Here is an 8,903-nt window from a genome sequence, read left to right as displayed (position 1 = left end):
ATTTATTTAAATTTCTTTTAAACGTCAGTTTAATTTGTTTAAAATTATTTTAATCGTTATGCTTGTTATTTAAATATTTTACTCGTCGCCGTGACATCAGAATATTTAAAGTGTTTAAATTCTTGGATTTTCAAGCTTGTATTTTTATTTAGTGCAATTTAATTTGTAGTCCTAAGTTGCTAAGTTTTAGTAGCACTTTTTAAAAGTGTGTAGCACTTTTCTATCTCCTACACACTCAATTTTAATACATAACCCTAAATCCCTAAAATAACACACACACACACAAACACAAACTCACGCCTAAACCTCACTCACACCCACCTTTCCCCTCCGACTTTCACCCCTTGGCATCTCCATTCCCTTCAAGCTTCTGCCGCCAGCAGCTCCTCTTTCAGGCGAAGCTCCTCCTTGGCAAGCCGGTCGTGCTTCTCTGTTCTTTGTGATCTCGGATTCCAGCTCGTTCCAGCCCAGTTCATTTCGGCCATAGCTCCTTTTCTTTGATTTCTTCTAATCCAGGCAAGAATAATGGCATTCTTTGGCCACCAAGTAGATTAATATGTTGTATGCTTGTATTCCTTTCCTGCATTTCGAATTTTATGTGGATTCAAGAAGCTGCCAGATTTCTGATTTTCATGAGGCTGCTCGATGTATGATGTTTCTGTTTTTTTTTTCTCTTTGTGTTCGAGCCCCTGTTCAGGATTCCATTTTCTTCTCCATAGCTCGCCGCCAGCCACCTCTCTGCTCCAGCGAAAAACCTCTATGGCATGATGGCCGAGCTGTATTCCTTGCTTTTGGGCTCGATTCCAGCTCCATCCAGGCTCACATCAGCCATAGCTCATTCGAGCTCCTGTGCTTTCGATTTTTCCCATCAAGGCAAGATTATGGTTTCGTTCCTCCCCTTATAGATTATTATTGAATGCTTTGATTGGTATTAGATTTTGTATAGCTCATTTCCGAAAATCTCATGAATGTGTGTGCCCTGCTTCTGTTCGATTCTCACGCTTAAATTTCTGGGATTTTGTTTGGATGTTAGTCAATCTAACAACGTTAATATGTGAGGAATGAATGATTTTAATGCTTTGAAATGCAAATGTAAGCATGTTAGCAGATGTTCAAAATTTCAGAAATTTTCTTGATTGGCTTTTTTGAATTTTTGTGTGTTGTGTTGTCTGGTGGACTGGTTTGGTGATTTAGGGGCTACCACGGGTGATATGTAGTTCACGTGGTAGCTTCTAGGATGGTTGTGAAGTGGGTTCGTAGGTTTGTTAAGGGGGTATTCGAAACTTGAGGTGATGGGGCTCGGTTTTCTGTTAGTGGTTGGGGCTGTTTTCTAGCTGGGTTTAAGGGGGGTTCAAGATGAAATCTGAGGGCTGGAAACGAGGTGGATTGTTGGTCTTGGACCTAGGATTTAAATCTTGGGAGATTGGAAGGTTTATAGCTAAGATGTGGTTGAGTTGGAGATTGTAAACTTGAGCAGAATTCTCGTGAGTGGATTGTCCAGAAATCGATTTTTAAACAGGGGTTAAACTCGGGTTTTGGTTAAGGGCTTGGGATTAGAAATGGTTTGGAATGTTAGGAATATGTTGGTTCAAGCGGGAATCAATTCGGTTAAGCTTTGGTCGAGTTCTAGGCACTTGAAATGTTTAGGTGCAGAACTTGGAACTTGAATGAGGTTGTTGTCCGGAAATATATGTCTAAGGCAGGGCTAAAAGTGGAATTATGTTATGGTATCGGATCTGAAACTTGTCTTAGATTTCGGGATCATGTCGGTTCAAGCGGGAATTAATTCGGTTAAGTTTTGATGATGTTCTAGATTTTTGAATGTATATGTGCAGAATTTTGAAGCCAAAGGGCTTGCTGCCCGGAAGTTGATTTTTTATAAAATGATTGCTTAGGAAATAAATTTCGAGGATGATTTTCTGGCTTAGTTCTAAGTGTCATGGAGTCGTGGTTTCAAGCAGAATCCCTTTGGACTAAGAACCGAGCAAGTTACATATTTTACGGGCGAACCGCTCCAACTTGTCTTAAGCGCGACATTATGGTTTAGTTTCCTCATCCTTTGGTTTGTCTCCTAAATCACCATCCCGATCATCCATGTGTGAGTCATATGCATGATTATTTATTAACATTTACATGTACGTCATATTTACATATGCATGCTAAGTTCTTATATCAAGGCAAGAAAGAAAGTATAAAAGAAAATATTTTTATGAACGAAGTGAGATGATTGTGACTATAGAAATGACGTGTATGTGTGGGGTTGGGAGACGTTCTATCCTACCTTACCAAAGGATGTGTATGTGTGGGGTTGAGAGACGTCTTGGCCTACCTTACCAAATATAGACGTGTAAGTGTGGGGTTGAGAGAAATCTTGGCCTCCCTTACCAATCACAGGGCAAGACGAGTTTAGGAGACATCCTGACTTTCTTGCGGCATAGTGCACTGCAGCCAAACAAGGATCTATGTTCACGGTTACAGATTCAGATACAGTTTATGCAGTTTCATTGATTACATGACTTAGCCATGCATATGTTTCATTTCATGTTCTCTCTTTAATTTTGAAGTTCATTACTTGTTTAAAGTAAGGGCACAAAACAAGGGTATTTTTAATATCAGCTATTTTTAATCTGTGTGTGCTTGTATTTATGTAGTACTCGTTATTCTCCCCCCACCATATTCTTGATGAGTTTTTTAGGCTCACTACACTTATTGTTTTCAGGTGGGGTTTATTTCTTTAAGCTCGAGAGGCAAGATTAATTATCGAGTGGATTGTGATGCGGGCACGACACATTCCTCCGACCTATGCTCGTCTTCCGCATAGTTATTAGAATCTCTATGTCATGGATCATTTATTTTGCTCAGTTGTCAAATGCATATGTATTGTTTTGATAAGCATTGTTTATGAGCATGTAAATATTAGATTTCTAATCTTGTGGATATTTGATATGTTGAACCTCTCTCTTGGGTCTCGTTCTTGTCTCGGCCTAATTTCTGGTGTCGTCATTTGTTTATTTATTTTATTTTTATTTTGGTTGCTGTCTGAGACAGGTGGATTGTAATATAAACAGAGAGTTCATGCCGAAATTTTAATAAAAATTTTAATAATTTGAAAAAAAAATCCATATTTTATTTAATTGTTATTTAAAGTTGAGTCTGGGTCGTTTCAGTTGGTATCAGAGCATGGTTCTGGTTTGGGTTGTGTCTACTGCCGATTGCAAGAAACTCGATAAGTCTCGCCTCAAAGTCTGTAAGTTTTAATGAATTTTATATGTTAGTCATACTTGAATAAATACTTTAAATGTTTTGATGTCACCTTTTCCTAAAATATTTTCAAAACTAGCTGTTTAATTTAATTAAGTGTGTAGCTTGGTGTTTATTTTTGTTTCAAAATTTTTTTTTAGTAGTTTAAAGTGTACTATTTGACTGTTTATTTATATAGCATGCGATTCCATGTTAAACGGAGTTGGTGTACCAATATTTCTTCCAGTTTTAGGCATTACGTGGGTGTTGTTTAAGTTATTATGTAGTGCTAATATTTTAATGATATTGTAGGAGTTGCTGGGAAATATTAAACCTGCGTATTAGGATATTTTAATTGTGTGCTATTATTGTAAGTTATTTTCTTACATTAGATTTTAGTCAGATGTCACTAAGTGCATAGTTTGCTTAGAAGTTGATAGATGTGTATTTGTCAGTTATGTTAGTGAATCGGACTCGTGTGATGACTTGGGATACATACTTGGTTTTATATTATTATGGATAGTTTGAGTCCTACTTTTGTTATTTGGGCAAATATGATTTTAGGAAATAGTGAGTCGGTTACTATGAGTCTTTCAATTACGTGAACTACTATTCCGATCGTTATTTCTCTTTTCCTTCTTTTGTGGTCAAATCCGTCGCAACATATACTTTTGAGTATTCAAAATTTCTTTGCATTTCCTTTGAGCATTTATGGATTCATATGACATCAATCAGCGTTGAATTCTGCCACCTTGGCATTAGTTGAACTTCTTAATAAACTCTCGTTCATGTTTATTACTTCTTGAAATTTTTCTTCGGTTCTAGAGTCGCATGTTGATGTGAGTAAGATTCACCTTGCCTTTCTTTTGGTAATCTACTTACGTAGTGTGACTGACATCTGATTTTACTTTGAGACTGCTGTTTTCCCTGATTATTGACGTGTGTGAACTTCTCTCGACTGAAGTCACACCGATTGCTCTTAATTATGCTTGGATTGTTTGAGCATGATTTCATTACCATTATGAATGATCACGTGGTTTGTATCTTGTTGGCTCGTATTTATTATTCACGTAGCCGACATTATTATTCATTCACCCCTAGAGTTGAATTATGAGTGAGTTGTTTTCACTTATCTAGATTTTCATATTTAGCTCGTTTGTTTGTAATGCTTGCATTATTTCATTTCGCATTAAGCAGCATTACTTGTGTATTTGTTTCCTTTCATGATCCATCATGGTGAATTATTTGTGTGGATCATAATTTCAATTAATATTTCGAATTCTTGTGTAGAGTTTTGGCTCGTAGCCGCATAGTAAGAGTTTAGACTATTGGAATTCAGTATTAGTACTAGATCAAATCCTAAGTTATTGTTGTGATCCGAGGAGTGGCAACTACTAGCTACAAATAGTTTTAGCGAGAAGATTGCTAGTTAGTGAATTAGCTGACTGGGTTGTCCTATTTTAAATAGGATCATTAAGAGTAAACAGATGATTTCGATAAGCTAAATGGACGATCAGTTGCGAGATAGGAAATAGAGCTGCCCCTAGAATACTTTTGGGTACTATGTACCAGCATTCTAAGATTTTGTGAATGTCAACCGGTAAGACTTTTGCACCAACTATGGGAACAGAATGACGAACAGAATATTTAGGAAGATTGTCCGGATAAGCTGTAGATTTATTATTCGGTGAAATGCTAAGGTACTAGAGGATCAATTAGAAAGCCTTTACGATCGAATTACAAACTCTTCGGGGTGTCTAAATTTTATATTAAGTTATTGAAATATGAATTCAGGTTGTACCATATAATAATTTGGGAATTTTTGGATTTACAAACTTGCTGTCAAGTTGAACTAGGGATTTGAGATATGTTTTCAAGTGATAAGTAAGAATAATTTGGTACTTAGAGACCGTCTAATCCAATAAGTGGATAATAGCTCGTGGTATGATTTGGCTTCAAGGATAAATATGGATTACTTAGTCGTTGCATATGAGGTGGAGAAAAGTGGATAAATCCTTTGGGAAATTTTATGTAAGAATTGAACTTTCGGTAGAATCAAAGATGATAGAGATGAACGTATAAATTGGTGAATGAATATTTGGGATCTGTTTAGTGACCTATTTGAATTCTATATATTTTAGGTTAATACCTTTGAACTGAACAACAATGGATTTTAATATTTTATTTTTGTATCAAGGATTAGCCTTATTTATTTATAGAAATGGGTCAAATCTATCACGTATCTTGAGGTCTAACGAGGTAGAATCATATAGTCGCTTAGTTATCCCATTTAGAAAAGTTTAGTGTTTAGTCGCTTAGTATTTTGAGGACTTGTGAATTTCTTAAGAACTCAAGTTCTAGATTTTATGAGTTAAGTTTAATTGGTAAATAGACGTTAAACGTAGTTTCGTTGTTAGAAAGTTTTTTTAAAGTTATGAATAAGATCGACATAAATTCTTTAATGAGTATACAGGAACTTTAATGTTTAAAATTACGATTTAGGATTTAAGGATTACAAACTAAGACAGGTATCAGATATTTTAGGAGTTTAGGTGACGAATTAAAACTCTTACGGTCACATGAGAACAATGATTAGAAATTTCTCTTAGGCTACAAACATTGGAGATAAATAGGAGTTTGCAAATTTATTTTGTAGTAAGAGTTAGTCTGGTTCTTGATGATATTGATATCAGTAAGCATCAAAGTGCGCAGCGAAAGCCGACTTGGACCAACTCAGGTAGGTGCTAAGCCGGAAAACTTAGTGTTGAACTGATCTAAGGTATTCGAACCTAGTTAGTAAGTTCTGAATTTCGAGGACGAAATTCCATTTAAGGGGGGAAAGAATTGTGACGCCTAAAATCCAATCTACTAAATTGCATGCATTAATTTAATAAATATTACGATTTATATTTTTAAGTTTAATTGATTTAAATTCTTTATCTGGATTATGTGCTATTAAAATATTTTATTATTTATTCAAATGATTTTATTGTGCAATTTGTTTGTTTTAGTTATTTTTAAGGTTTAAGCTTGCATATTTAAATGATTTTAATTAATTGTTTAGTTTATTCTTTTAAATGATTTTAATTGTGTAGTTTATTTGTTTAAATATTTTTCAGTGTCCAACTTATTTATTTTTAAATAGTCTTAGTTTAGCGGTTAATTATTTTAAATTTAAATTACTTTATATGTCTAGCTTATTTATTTAAATTCTTTTTTAATTGTTCAAATCATTTTAAAGGTTTTTATTTCCACTTGTGTATTTATTTAAATTTCTTTTAAACGTTAGTTTAATTTGTTTAAAATTATTTTAATCGTTATGCTTGTTATTTAAATATTTTACTCGTCGCCGTGACATCAGAATATTTAAAGTGTTTAAATTCTTGGATTTTCAAGCTTGTATTTTTATTTAGTGCAATTTAATTTGTAGTCCTAAGTTGCTAAGTTTTAGTATCACTTTTTAAAAGTGTGTAGAACTTTTTTATCTCCTACACACTTAATTTTAATACATAACCCTAAATCCCTAAAATAACACACACACACAAACACAAACTCACGCCTAAACCTCACTCACACCCAGCCCGATTTCATCACCTTTCCCCTCCGACTTTCACCCCTTGGCATCTCCATTCCCTTCAAGCTTCCGCCGTCAGCAGCTCCTCTTTCAGGCGAAGCTCCTCCTTGGCAAGCCGGTCGTGCTTCTTTGTTCTTTGTGAGCTCGGATTCCAGCTTGTTCCAGCCCAGTTCATTTCGACCATAGCTCCTTTTCTTTGATTTCTTCTAATCCAGGCAAGAATAATGGCATTCTTTGGCCACCAAGTAGATTAATATGTTGTATGCTTGTATTCCTTTCCTGCATTTCGAATTTTATGTGGATTCAAGAAGCTTCCAGATTTCTGATTTTCATGAGGCTGCTCGATGTATGATGTTTCTGTTAGAATTTTTATTCTATATAATGTTGGGCTTGCATATTTTGATATCAATTATATTATATACTATCTAATTTAATTGGGCCAATAAGTGATTTATAAAGCTGATCCAATATTTATTTATATGTATGGAATTTAATGTGTAGAAACCATATATTAGGATTGATGGGATTCTAATGAAAGGGTGTCACCAGGGCTCTTTTGAAAGAGTACAATAAAGGGACACATTGAAAGGTTGTAGTCCCCAAACCAAATCTATAAATATGTTTTGATCTTTATTCTTTCTCCCCATTCAAGAGAGAGTTCAGGATATTCTATACTAGATTAACGTGAGATTGATCGGTAAAGAATTAAAGAAGATTTGGTTGTGGAAGGCTTCATCCAAACGAATTCGTCAATATGGATTCGGGTATGTTTTACAACAATTCTGATAATTTGATGTGAATGCTAAAGATCCTGTTGTAAAATCTAAAGTCTAACAAGTGGTATCAGAGCCAAACATTCATGTTGAATTATTTTCGGATGAATTGAACAATTACATTTTGTACTGTTTACGTGTATTTATGATGGTTGTTTCTGTCTTCCTCCCTTCTCCACATATTACTGTCGTATATGGGTTTTGTATATTTGCACCATGTATGAGTTTCTTCATTGCTTCCCCATTTACCGTTTAATCTGTGGTTTACACAATCGACCATACTGGATTCGGCCCATAAGCAGTCGACCGTTCGCCGACGATTTCCGTGGAAAGATGGCCGGATTTGGCCGGAAAATCGCGACGTTTCGTGCCACACGATTGGTTTCCTGTTTTTTTTTGTTCACATTTTGGGTCGATTTCGACCATATGGAAGACGGTTTTGAGGTCAATCCTCTTTTGGGATGAATCCAGGCCTGCTAGCGGTAGCGACCGGCGATGCACCACCGCCGTGAACAAATCTGGTCACCTCCTAAATCTCTGCGCGATTTTTAAATTTTTTTTTTTTTTTAAAAAAAGGTTGATTGGAGGCAGATCGGAGGATGGTGAGGCCAACAGTGATCGAACGGCCATGGGTACTGGTCGCGGGCCGTCGTTTTGGTCGGCATGGGTCGGCGGCGACAGCCTAGTGTTGGTGAAGATAGAGATTAAAGTTTGGGTTATATATATACTTACGGGTGTGTGTATATATATTAATTAATTAATTAATTGTAGATAATTTTAATTATTAATTAACTTTATAGATTTCTGTTAGTTAATTAACTTTGCATATTTTAATTAATTAATAATTAATTTTGGGAATCATTTATCTTTTATTTACTGATTATATGTATTGGAATATTTTTAATCTAAATTCAATAATTATGAATTAAGATAGAATTTGTATGTTAAATTTTAATTTAATTCATATAAAATGTCCGATCTTGGATTATTTTGTTATAATATTTCATTATAAATTAATTGAAATTATATGTTGCCAAAGTGACTTCTATAATGTAGATTTATTTATTTTGAAATATGATAATGTATGTTTATTATTTATGTATAATAATTATCAGCCCAAAGGAAGATAATTAGTTGACCAAATAATATACATATTTCTCTTAATATTAGTGCAGTAATTTTTGATGTTTACATGATGAATAATAAGTCGATCCAAAGAAAGTCTTATTGTTTGAGTAAATTAATTACATAAGCACTTTGTTACCGTATCAAGAGTACCATTTGCAATTGATATTTTGTCCAAAGATTAAATATCA

At 34.5% G+C, this 8,903-nt stretch overlaps 1 long non-coding RNA gene across 1 annotated transcript; it reads left to right on the top strand.

Annotated features, from left to right (window-relative positions):
• Positions 1-293: 293 nt before the first annotated feature.
• On the top strand, positions 294-8,429 carry LOC140864631 (uncharacterized). The gene is made up of 3 exons (XR_012144292.1): positions 294-516; positions 698-873; positions 2,720-8,429. It is a non-coding gene; the product is annotated as an uncharacterized lncRNA (long non-coding RNA).
• The last annotated feature ends 474 nt before the right edge of the window (positions 8,430-8,903 follow it).

Source organism: Henckelia pumila, chromosome 4, assembly GCF_033568475.1.
Source record: "Henckelia pumila isolate YLH828 chromosome 4, ASM3356847v2, whole genome shotgun sequence".
NCBI classification, from domain to species: domain Eukaryota; kingdom Viridiplantae; phylum Streptophyta; class Magnoliopsida; order Lamiales; family Gesneriaceae; genus Henckelia; species Henckelia pumila.
This window is presented reverse-complemented; position numbering and strand designations above follow the sequence as displayed.